Source organism: Argiope bruennichi, chromosome 3, assembly GCF_947563725.1.
Source record: "Argiope bruennichi chromosome 3, qqArgBrue1.1, whole genome shotgun sequence".
Classification (NCBI taxonomy): Eukaryota; Metazoa; Arthropoda; class Arachnida; order Araneae; family Araneidae; genus Argiope; species Argiope bruennichi.
Genome location: NC_079153.1, coordinates 7932656 through 7946321, shown reverse-complemented (window position 1 = coordinate 7946321; position 13666 = coordinate 7932656).

Here is a 13666-nt window from a genome sequence, read left to right as displayed (position 1 = left end):
TAATTAATGGGACGTGATAATTAGACTAAGATAGTGAATACCTCAGGGGAAATTATTACACCCCTGACAGTTATTGAGCTATCCTCTATTATCGCTGTGTCTAAATACTTTTTTTTTTTCAAAATAGAAATATTTTTTTATATTGAATCCCCCCCTCCCCCAATACTATAAGAGTATTTTGAGTCTTGCGTTTATTGCATTCATTCACAAGTGTTTTTGTTTGAAATCTTTGAATTCTGCATTTATCATTTCCAAATGATTTATTTGAAATATATGAATCTTACATTTATTTACATTGCTAAAGTTTTATATGAAACCATTCAATTTTACAAGTATTATTTTCATTTCCAAGAATTTTATTACATATATTTGAATCTTATATTTATAATTTCAGTTCCAAGTGTTTAATATGAAATATTTCAATTTTGCAAGTATTATTTTCTTATCAAAGTTTTTTACCTGAAGTTTTGAATCGTGCTTTTATTTATAGCTAAAATACTTTACTTAAAATCATAACTATACTGATATTTCATTTTGGTGAAATCATAGCAATATTGATATTATATTAATAATTTATTACTTTATTTCTAAATTTAATAATCTTGTTGATTCAGATTTCCTAACATTTAAGAATAATATAGACAAATATGCCATAGATTGTTTCCATTAAATTAAATTCAATAGCTGAGTTTTTACAGAAAAATGGTCAGATTAATTTTGTGGATATACTGTTTAATTTATTAATATTTTGTTATGAGTTTTGATTATTAAGTTTATATAATATGTTCATCAATACAATTCTTTGTCTTTTTAGGCTTCTAATGGTGAGTAGCTTCTGTATTAATGTGAAGATAAGGGACACTGAGGTGTCACTTTCAATATACTTTTAAATTAAACTTACTCAGACACCACTGTAAGGTATGGCTGTGTGTCAAGGGCCTCGACATACTTCCAGTCTTGCGATGGGGGGAAAATGTAATGATATTTTAAACTCGTGATTTGATCCAAATTAATTTCCAAAACTTTATCTTAATTTAGACCATAGTAAAATATTCTCTTATTTCGTGATCCAATTCCACTTTCGGTTTAATTATTTCCTTTGTAAAAAATAATGAGCCATCAGAACTACGTTTCTAATGAAAGTGATACTTCGGTACCCTTGAAAAGGTGTCAAAGGTAATTCCCTCGGCGCGTGGCCGGAAATCCCATGTTATATAAGACTAGTGATCATTTGTTCGTCACTTTTTGACTTGTGTGTTTTTGCCGCGCTGCGCCTTGTGTATAATCATGCCTGACACTCGGAATAGAATAAAATGAAATTAAAAATACAACGTCTCGTCTATGTCTTCAAACCTGCATTCTGCTTCAATCAGAATATGTTACATATTATTTAGCCTCCAGGATTCGAAATCTGTTACACACACACACACACACACACACACACACACACACACACACACAAAGAAAGGGAATGAATCCCTTTCTTTGAATCCCTGCCAGAGGGTGACCCTTGAAAAAGTCTTCAGGCCGGATTATTTTTTTATATTTTTTATAATTTTTTTGGTTTAATTTTTATTTGATTTTTTGTTTTTCCTATTAACTTGATTCTAATACTTTTGTATCAATTCATCTGTGTTTTAGAAGTAGCTGCAATTGCGCTCTCTAAATACAATGAAGTTCTTTTTTGGTTTTATTTTATATAGGTAATAAATTTTATTTGCGATTTCGAAACTGTTTTGTTTCGTTTTCATTTTAGTTTCGTTTTCAAACTTTTTCTTACTTTAGATTGGTTATATATATATATATATATATATATATATATATATATATATATATATATATATATATATATATATATATATATATATATATATAGAGAGAGAGAGAGAGAGAGAGAGAGAGAGCAATCATATAAGATATTTATCTAAGTAAACATTTAATTATATAAAAAAATACTAAATCATGAATATTTGACTGCTTATTTTACTCATTCCATTTATTTCACCAAACTTAATAGCACACAGTTAAGTAATTTAGGTACTAAAATGTATATATTTGATATGTTAACCATTTGAAACTTAATACTTTTTTATATTCTTTTACATGCATTCGTTTCCAAATTGCAACTTTCTATTAATGACTTTACCAAAATATTAAAATGAAGCCAATGAATTTAAAAAATACCACACATATGAACCATACATCGAATAAAAAATGTTTTATTTATATAAATAGGGCAAAGTCGCGTTTGGTATCTAATTCATATCTTTAATAATATAAATTTCTTTAGTTTCGACCTCTATTCTTCAGTGTATTTTGCAGGATATTTAAAAATCAACTATTAATATTGTATTAACTTTATTATGTGAGTGTTGCAAATGTATTAGCTTGATTTATTTCATTATCTATAGGTGGATTGGTGCAACTCTTGTACAGCTAAGTCGCCAGAATATCGTATACCTTGCTTGTTAATCTGTGGAGCATTCCTTAATACGCAACAAAAAAGAATGTTCTTCCCTTATGTGTCATTTCTTGTGTGAAGAATAAAATTCTTACTACTGAAAGAAGAGAAGAATAAATGAATCCACTTAAAGGAAAACCAAATCTTTTCATTTTCTAATAATCCAAATTGAGGTGAAATATTTTATGGATTCTTTATCAAAATATGAGTCTTAAAAGAAGATTGAAATCAGGTTTATTCTCAAAAAACTCCTAAATATTGGTCATAATAAGAAAAGTGTAATATTTTTGATTAACAGAAAATGAAAGCACCCAGAAAACATTGAATCTCCACGAGAAAGATAAAAATATTGACTGCGAAGGAATTTATAAATTCTTGTTCAATTAATCTGATATACAACATATATAACCATGTAGAAACTCATCATTTAAGATTGTTAAATTGATGGATGCTGTATCATCAGAATTCTTACTTATTGTTTCATTATTTATAGGTCTGAGGGACACATATGTCCATGGCTTTTAGAAATTAGAGTTGCTGAAGACTGCTCATAGAATTGTTTTGGCAATGATTGTAATTGCTGATCGTCCGTTATATTTTATGTATGCATATATATTCTCATTAATCAAAATTTCATTCGTGTTTTTCTATCCGAATATTTTATTACTGGAAATAAAATGATAAGAGTCATTTCATTGGATTAAATCTAAAAATAACAAAGTGGTAATTGAGAGAAAAAAGAAAAAAGAGTGATGTCAAAACATTTCTTCATTATGACGCTTCGTTATAGACAATATTTTTCAAGAGGAGGCAAGATAGCTTAACTAGAAAGTTTTAATTTGAAAAGGAACAACTTCTTCCAGAAAAATATAATATTTTTGTCTATTTATATTTATTTTGATAATATTTTATTTTTTAAAATGTGAATCTAGATGATTCACATTTAAAAAATAAAATTGTTTGATAGTTCACATTTAAAAAAATAGTTTTGTTTGATACTATATAACTTGACTTTCATCCTGAAATAAAGAATATAATGGAATATGTTAAATTTAATATAGTGTGGAAAATTAAGTAACTAATGATCTGTTTTTCTATTTACTCAGTCGTCTATTTCTCTTTGTCAATTTCTATTTCTAATGGATAAATAACTATTATTTTAAACTTTGAAACTATTATTTAAAAAGAATTGTTGTTTTTTAAACTGTTAGTTATAAACAACTCTAGATTTATTGAAGACATTCCAAAACACATTTGTTTATCCAAGCACTTTCGTTTCAACAAAAATAATAATAATTTTTTTTTGAGTTTTCTTCATTGGGTTTTTAAATATTAATCTCTAATTTACTTTAATTTTTTAACACAATATATCTATCTAAAGTATACATGCAAAAATGTATTCTAGCCAAGAAAAAAGCATTTAAATTTTATAGCCACTTTTTTAACAATCATAAAGTGATATATGGTATTTGCAATTATTCAGTGCTTAATTTTTAAGTAATAATCTGTAAATATGTTATGTGTTCATTTTAGCTTTTTGTTTTAATATTTATGATCTCATCTCTTATTGTTCGGATATTTAAAAATTCTGCTTAATTATATTGAATAAATATAAATTTATATATAATTATTTTCTCGGGGTTAAAATTTCGAAATATAGTTGGCTTGTTACAAAGTGTAACTTTGTAATAATAACTTTCAAAATGTGTAAAAATAATCCCAATCAGACCACAGTTTGAATAAATAAATTGCAATCTATACTGTGTTCAGGCTATGAGCATGATGAGGAAACAACTTGTATTAACTTGCAACAGAATATATTTATTCAAATACGTTTTTTAAAAAATAATTCCAGTTACGATTATTGTCTTCACAATTATTTCTATATTTATGGTTAATATCCTCCTAAAATATTTGTTAATTTCATACAATCAAGACGTAAAGATTTTAACTCCGCTTGTGGAGAATTACATATATTAATCTGACAATATATCACCAGGAATTTATAATATACTAGTATATTATAAATTACTGTCGATATATTGTCCTAGAATATATAATATACTTTTTTATTTCTTATTATAACAGCTTTTGCTATTTTAATAAGAAATAGAAAAATATGTGTACAGTTTCGAATCCAACCCGTTTAGCATAAGAGAATAATAAAATACAATGAAAATAACACGAGGAATTATCTCGAAATAATAAGCCAGTAAGATCTAAACACAGCGTCTAATACTATTCCCCAAGAATTCATGTTGGCGCGTCTGGTCAATTTTGGTTCTTGTGTCATTAAAATCTAACTTCCAATTCCAATTCTAGATTTCATGATTAATATTAGTCTTTATTTGAATAAGTAATAGGAACTGCGAAAGTAGCAGAAGAAAATGTATTGGAATTGTGAATCAGTACATAGAAATACAGTTCTTATCCTTTTATAACAATAATATAATGTATGCTTAACTATCAAAATTATCAAATGTTTAAAAAAATAATCCGTAAGAAACCTCGAAATCGCATGCATTCATCGAAATTTTTAAATACGTTCCTTCCAGAATTTGTAATTGTTTTCTTTTGAATGATTAAAATAAAGTAATGAGAATAATGCGAAAAGAATAATCTGAAATTCGGATTTATTAATTTTCAAACAGATGTCATACACATTTACATTAATAAAATTTATTATTAATTTGGAAATTATCAAAATATTGAACTAAAACTATAAAAAAACCCAGAGAAGTAAAAGACATTCTTTGAGATATTTGCAATGATCGAGGACAATTTAAATTATGAAATATGTTGAAAATTTGAATTATTAATAAATTATTTCAGTTATAATTTGAGTTATCATCATAAAATCCATACGTTAGAATTTAACAAAGAATATTTCTTAACATTTTCAAAGTCACAACTCATTCTAAACTAGAAATATTTTCTTATTCTTTTTAGTTCTTAATATTTTTTTCTCAATCCATAATCATTGTTTTATGCCATCTTTAGGGGATTCTAGATGATCAGTTTTCGAAATTCTTTGTAATTTGCGACATCAAAGTAATAAGGTGATATTATGATTAGTTATCAAGTATGGTTTTAATTATAAAAAATAAATATTAATTGCTCAAACTGTTTCATGGCATATATTTATAATAATTTTACAATTCAAAAGTACAATAATATCAAAAGGTTTTATACTTTTTAATGCGGTATTTCTTATATAAGATAGATTTTAAATCTAAAACTCTAAATTAATATGCTCAAGTGCATATTGCAGGAAAAGGTTTCCCGATAATTATAAGTTGAATATTATTTCCTATTTCTATAAAATTGAAAACATTTTGTATCATTTTCATTCACTATCTTGAGATGTTTTTACTTCATCGTTGAATAAAATATTCTCTTTCAGTGTTATTTCTTAAATTACTGCTTTTAATATTCTCTTAAAGAATTTTCAAATGTAGTATCCAATTATTTTTGAATATATATCTGTCTAATGATTGAACATTCATTTATTTCAGACTGTAATTTTTTCATCGTTTCAGCTATGCTTCCTGTCTTTTATTTTATAATAAGAAAATTTAAAATTCAAAACTTTCATTTGTTTATTTTTCCTCTTGATAAATAATTAAAATCATCTTTACAATCTTTAAATAGTTGATATATGTCTAAATATAATCGATTCGACGTTTTATAGTGTCTTATTTTGTTAAATGTTAACAACTTATTTGTCTTTTATATTTTGATTTTTTAAAACCTCCTTTCAGTTCAATCACAGTTTTTACTAAACTGATTTAATATAAATTCGTTTTGATTGCACATTTCAGCTACTTTTGAAACGTGATATAAAAAATTTGTCTCAAATTGACGTATTTCAATTCGATATTTCTTATAACAATTTTGAAATTGGGAACTGGATACATAAATATTTCAGACCTTATTGTTTTATACCTTTGATCTTTTGACCTAATAATGTTTTATACCTTCTTACCATATAGACATTTTTTTCTATGAACGATTTTCTGTACAAGGCAAAGCCAGATTAAAAGAGCCCTATTAAATTTCAGCTTCTTCGACTTCAGGAAATAGTATCCTTAAAGGATATTCTGTTGAATTTTAAATGCCTCTTGGAAAATTAATTCAATTAACTGAAAATTAAGTCTTAAAGTTATATTTAACTCTGTTCTTAAAGAAAGTTTTTCGGGTCTGATCTTGCACTTCTTCTAATCTTTAATTAAATTGTTGTTTTACATGATAATTTGAAGCTTTTTATACCGACGTTCTTTGAGCGTTTTAATTATTACTTTTAAAAGTTGTGTAATTTAACACTTAAATAGCAATTATGTGATCAACAATGGACAGTATTAATTCAGCTACAATCCATTAATAATAAGGTTCAGGATAAGACTAATTTCATAAATCAATGCCTACAAATAATATCCACTGATGTTCTGTTTAACCTTCTGTAGAGATACTGTTTTGATATATATGATTGTTTCATAATTAAGCGGTGAATGCATATTTTTGGATCATATTCTGAACATCCAGGATGTATATTTCTTTTGAATGCCATCAAGGGGAAGGATATAAATTAAAACGCACTCAATATTCATTCTAACATGCATAGGTTGCTCAACTAAGAATGATTATAAATTTATAACAAATAATCTTCTGAATTTTTGTAATCGTTATCAATATATTTCCCGTTATATGCAATGAATTTGTATCACTTATTTCTAGTTTACAACACATGCTGGAAGTCGTTTTTTTTGTATAATCTTCAAAGTCGCCACCGCAGTTTTTAGCACTAATTATGGAATAACATTTGTTTGGGAAGGCTTTTTTGAAATCGGTGAATAGAAAAGAATGTTGCTACATCAGATCTGTAAGGAATATGGGAAAAAAATGTAGTGATTTTTGAAGGATAATAAGGAGACACTTGGACCACATGTCACTAACAGTTTTTCTGTGAGCGACGCATTAGTGGCACTTAATGAGTTGTTGTTTTTCTAATAGCTCTTGTAACATGATTCGGAAATCTTTCTTGAAAATCACAATCACTGTAAGGAAATTAATCAAGCATCTTCCTTGACTGCTTGGAAAGGTAAGCTCTCCATAAACATGAATATGAAATACCGCATATTTATCTGACTGCCAAGGACCCAGCAGGGACGTATTAACCATGGAATATCCACCATTTACCCTGTGCATAAGTAATACTAATTTAATTTTCTTGATTTTTTTTAATAATCACTTTTTAAAGCTAATATCATTATTGAAGAACTCTTATTTAAGGGTGCATTTTCTGCTTCGTAAAAATATTACGTGTAGTAAATTTTTCAACTGAACATATTGAAAAAAATCAGTGGAGTAGAATTTAACGATATGTAAAGTAAACGGTAAACATATTTATTATTAAAAATATACACATCTCCAATTTTACTGTAAACAATACACTGAAATTACAGCTATTCTTCTATTTAACTAAGATTGTATTACCTTGATACTTAAAGCTACAGAAATGTTGAAGTGAAAAACTTTCAATAAAATTAATCATTTAAGTGGGAGAAAAGTAGTGTAAATTTAAATGTACATATTTTTTTTTCGAGACAAAATAAAAAGTATAAGGAAATTTAAATCAAGAAAATAATAGTGACCTTGAACCAACTGCAACAACAACAAAAATAAAAGAAGAGGATATGGAAGGACATATAAACTTTAAAATACTGAGACAAGTGTTAAAAACGTAAGCTCAATATTTCTAAATTTTAAAAATTCGTACTAAGGAAGTTTAAAAGTTCGAATAAACATAGAATAAATATGAATTTAAGAAATCGCAATGCTTCGAGGAAATTTAGTTAGGAAGCATTCGGCGTACAACTTCTTATTTCCTAAAAACAAATGTAATATTATTTTTTATTAGCTTAATATATTTAATAACCTTAAAAGTATAATTTAGACTATTGATTTTTTTTAAAAATTAGATTTTCATTTTTGTGTTAGATCTGTTTCTTTAATTAAAGCGAAAACTCAAGAAAAAAAATTAAAAAATTTGAAATCTGCAAGTGCAAATTTCAAGTTATCACATGGGAACATTAATTTTTTAAGTCATGTGGTATCACTCCGACAAAAAAACATCATGTTTTCACATGACTCATATTTCGCAATCACCAACATTTAAAAAAGCGATGGTCTTTGACCATCTCTAAATCAATCGAGTTATAAATTTTTTTTTCTCGAAGCCAGAATCTTTTTTTGAGAAAAAACTTTTAAGCTGGTTTTAAACAATTATGTGACTATCAGATTACGCATGAATATATATTTAAAAACGATTTTTTTTCATCTCAAAATTGCTCGAGCTCCAAAACTTTATCTCAAGGACAGATTTTTTAAAAAAGAAAATCAATCCAGTTTCAACTTATTTGGAATGATCACGGGACTATTGTTTTGCCCATTTGTCAACTTTTAAAAAAGCGTTGTATATATATATATATATATATATATATATATATATATATAACTTCCTAATAACCCTAAAAGCGAAAAATTGATGTCTCAAAAGCGATAAATTGCGAATTTTCTGTCCGTGCATTTTGAGGCTTCAAAATCCCCAAAATAACATCTTCTCACATGATAAAAGTAATACAGACAAATATTTTTAATACAATTCGTGTATGCATACGTAAATATTGCGACATCAGAAAATTTTGCAATCAAATACGAAGTGATTACTATTTTACAATACCTAAATTTTAAGAAATTTTAATTAAAGTGGCATTTTTTTACTGATGATTCTATATTTTATGTACCTAAATATCAAAATATGGTTAAATTTTTATAAAATCATTTTAAATTTTTTATAAAACTGAATTAAAAGAAATAAAAGAGTTTCACGTTAAGTATTTTATAATAATATCTCATTTAAAAATTTCTGAAAAAAAACCTTCTCAAACTATGACCATTTTCAATAATTTAACTAGAAAAATCAGTCTGCTTCTAGCACTGCACTATTAATTTGAAAGCTGACCAATTCACATTCCCGAAATGTTACAAATTCTCTGAATGGTGCAAATGCGCATAACCCGAACATAGTTTAGAATGTACATTCAATGTGATTATAAATCAGAAATGCAGCTTGTAGGAGAATTTCGTTTATTATTTGAAAATTTAAGTACTATATTATTTACTACTATGTTAATTACCTCTCTCTGAATTTTCATGAGGATAAAAAAAAGTGTTTTTCCCCAATGGTTTTATTATATATATATATATATATATATATAGTTAATTTTATTTTTATAGAAGCAGTTTGTTAATGCAACCTTGTTATTTTTTTTTCATATAATCCATAGAATAGCTCTAATGAACAACTAAATTCTTAAAATAAATTATACAAAACAATTAAAACTTTACTTGTTAAAAATACTTCAAATGTTATAAAGACAAGACATAACTGTTTTTCAAAGTATATACATATATATTTTTTTAAAACATGAACTCATTTTCTGGTGACAGACTTGAATAGAATGAAATCGATCTACATTTTAACTGCTTAAATGTTTCGCCCGAGTGCCGTACGTGCATCTATTTATCGAATTTTAATAGTTGTGAGCAAAAAATTAACCATTCATAACGATTATAATTCAATATTAAAATTACTTCGAATACATAGATAAGTCAAATATTCAATGGATTTCCATTTGTATCAAAATAAGCAAATATTCCCAAAATAGAAGATAGTAAAGAAAATAAAACATGTAAGTGGTTAAAAACCTTAATTTGGCCGGCGTCCTGGCACAGGGGTAGCGCATCTTCCCCGTGATCCGAACGTCCTGGCTTCGAGTCCCGGTTTGGGCATGGTTGTTCTTCCGTTGTTCTATCTGTGAGATGTGTGAATGTGCCCTCCTGTAAAAAGGGGTTGTGCAAGCGAATGAGTGATGCGTGAGTAGCAAAGTCGTACTCTTGGCCCTAGTTGGCGCCACTATAAAAAACAAGAGGCGCTCCCCCACCGGCTTAAAATCGCTGATGCAGCGGGCTTGTCCATGGCAAGTGCCATAAGAAAACAAACAAACAAACAAACCTTAATTTGAATGCAAAAATGTTTTAATTTATGAAACATATCAAATGTATCTATCAAATAAAGAATGTATATCAGTAAACATTTATAAAATAAAATAATGCTTTAAATAGGTATTTAAAATAGTCAAATACAAAAAATAAAACTATAAAGCATCTCGTCAAACATATCAAAGTACGTATCAATAGAATGCACTTTGGTATAATTTCAGAATATTTATATTTTTCAAAATATTTATATTTTCTTTCTTTTTTACTCATTTCTCCAAGTTGTATTCTTCTTCTTCTTCTCTGAAAGCATGTAAAATCAAGTATTTAGAAATATAAGTACATGCATTTTTTTATACTTAAAACCTTTAGTTGCATAGCTTTACTGCTTTCAAACTTTCAGAATGTTTTAATTAAAAAAAACTTTTCTTAACATACATATGTTGATTTTTTAAAAAGTTGTTTTGTTTGTAAATTTTGATTTATACCTTATTTTATACAGAGAAACGAAAAACAATAAAACAAAATCAATAAAAAGTAGTTTTGCTTTTGATTAAAATTACAGTCAGCATTAAATTTCCTTTAAATTTTTATCAATATTTCTCTTGAATGTTTTGCAAGCTTTCTTAAAAAGACTTTTAGTAGATAACAGAAGAATATTTCAAAGAGAAACAACATAACTTTGAAATATTTTCAAATTTCCAATAACGTTCAAGACGTGTCGATACTGATATGTTCAGTGGTGGTGGTGGGGTGGGCGGCTGTACACAAGCGTCCAAGGCGATTTACTGAAAATTTATCCGATTTAGAATAAGAGTTTATTTTCAGACAAAATCTAATTTTATACTTAAAGTAGGAAAAATGGTTATAAATGTGTAATTCAACTAATTATGGGATGGAAAACCTTCTGAAGTTATTTCTATGAGATAAATAAATTTTTATTTCATGTTTTCTTTTTAAACCTATTCTATATAATCAATAAAAAGTGAATTGAACTTTTAAAATTACATTTACTTTTTTTAGATGTCTATAAAATCACTCATTCTTCCATTGAAATATTATCCATTATTTTTCTTATTTGTTTTATTCGAAAGTTTTAATTCTTGGGCTTTCTTAAATTTGCAATCGATACATTTGGTAAAATAGATATCAAAGCTTATTTTACAATTATTTCTAACACTTCTTATAACAAAGATTAAAATTCTGATGTTCAAATCATATTATTCAGTTCAAAAATACTATAAAATAAATCTGTGATAAATTCGTTTCATATAATGGATTTTTCATATAATCTCATACTCATTGGAACACGGTTAACGTGGTGCGAAAATTTGATTTTCAAATGCAAAGTAGACCTTGCGGAATGAAAGTTGTGAAATTACCCTCAACTTTAAAAAACAAACAAAAAACAGTTCGATTTTTGAAAATATTCGCCTTTACTAACTTATACTGAAGCTAAGTGACATATGTCTAATTACTGAATTTATATCTATGGTAATTCAATAAAGAACGGATTGCTTTGAAAAATAAATAAACAAATTCTCACAGATAGAAATATTAATTAAACTATTGATACTTCCTAATGGACCGCTTTAATAATCCTTTCTATTCAAAGCATTTCAATCTTCAAAAGAAACTAAGTATTAGTATCTATAGCAATGCATTTCTACCTTTTGGAGCCGATGTGCAATTTGGAATTTAAGACAGAAATCATAACAGAAATTGCTTAAGACTAGAGCTGAGAAGCATAGATTTAATCAAAGAGGCAAATTAAATTAAATGAAAATAGACTTTAACAAGCAAATGAATTAATTAGGAAACTTTCATTAATACTGCTTATTAATTTCAGTTAATTTTGGTATTTACAAACAGAAGGATTAAAACTTGAAACCTTTACTCGTATTGAAATGAATAAATTTGTCTACTGATATAAAAGATGGTATTAAGGATTATAATGCATTTATTCAAAGGAATGAGTACGTTCTTTGTACTCATTCCTAATATGTATCTCTATGTACCGTATGTATTTCTTTAAACCGTAAATTGAAAGAAAATTACTAAGTTCAGTTCTCTATGCTTGAAGTTTTCTGATCTTTCTATATTCCACAATATATGAAATGAAAAACATGTCATTACACGTTATCGTCAAAATGTTTCTTATTCTTCCATTTTTTATCTCTCTCTCTCTGTGTAAAATGTATTTTGAAAAAACAATCAATGAGTTCATTAACAATTTTTATATATAATTTCAATGAAGTAGTCCTTTTTTTTTCAAGATTTCTTTGTTCAAATTATGACGAGTACGAGCAAGAAAGAGAGACAATGTGAAAATATTCTAAGCTTGTATAGTCTTAAAAAAGAATTTGTCGGTACAGCGATTTGATTCCGTGGAGAAAAAAATAACATGTGAAAATGAGAGGCGCAATCCATGTGATCGGAAAATTACATTTAGAAGGTAGATTAGTTAGGACTTATTTCATACCTAAATATTATAAAGATTTTAGCTAAATTATCTAAGAAAACACATTTGAAATACTATCATGTTTTGAAAACTCTAGCTGTCTTCGGATTGATATTAAGATTTCGAGTTATTTTTTCAACCCATGTGTGTTTCAATTTTAAATTAATAAATGTTAGTTATTTTCATGTATAGATGACAATTTGTTATAATTGCAGGTATGAGAGGTGAGTGAATCGTGTAGGGATAATGAGGAGGAATAACGTGCATATGCACGATCCATCCAAAATACTGATATAGATCCAAAAAAAACTTAAGATTTTGTCATGCTCATTTGCGCCATTTTTATTATAAATAGTAATCATTCAAAGTAGAAGTATTCAATGTTTCATAATTCAAATGTTATTGAAAATAAAATATTATCCATCTCTAAAATGTTACGAAATTTTATGAATGGACTTGGTATAAAATATGGGTATGAATGGACTTGGTATGGGGTGGGCGGCTGTACACAAGCGTCCAAGGCGATTTACTGAAAATTTATCCGATTTAGAATAAGAGTTTATTTTCAGACAAAATCTAATTTTATACTTAAAGTAGGAAAAATGGTTATAAATGTGTAATTCAACTAATTATGGGATGGAAAACATTCTGAAGTTATTTCTATGAGATAAATAAATTTTTATTTC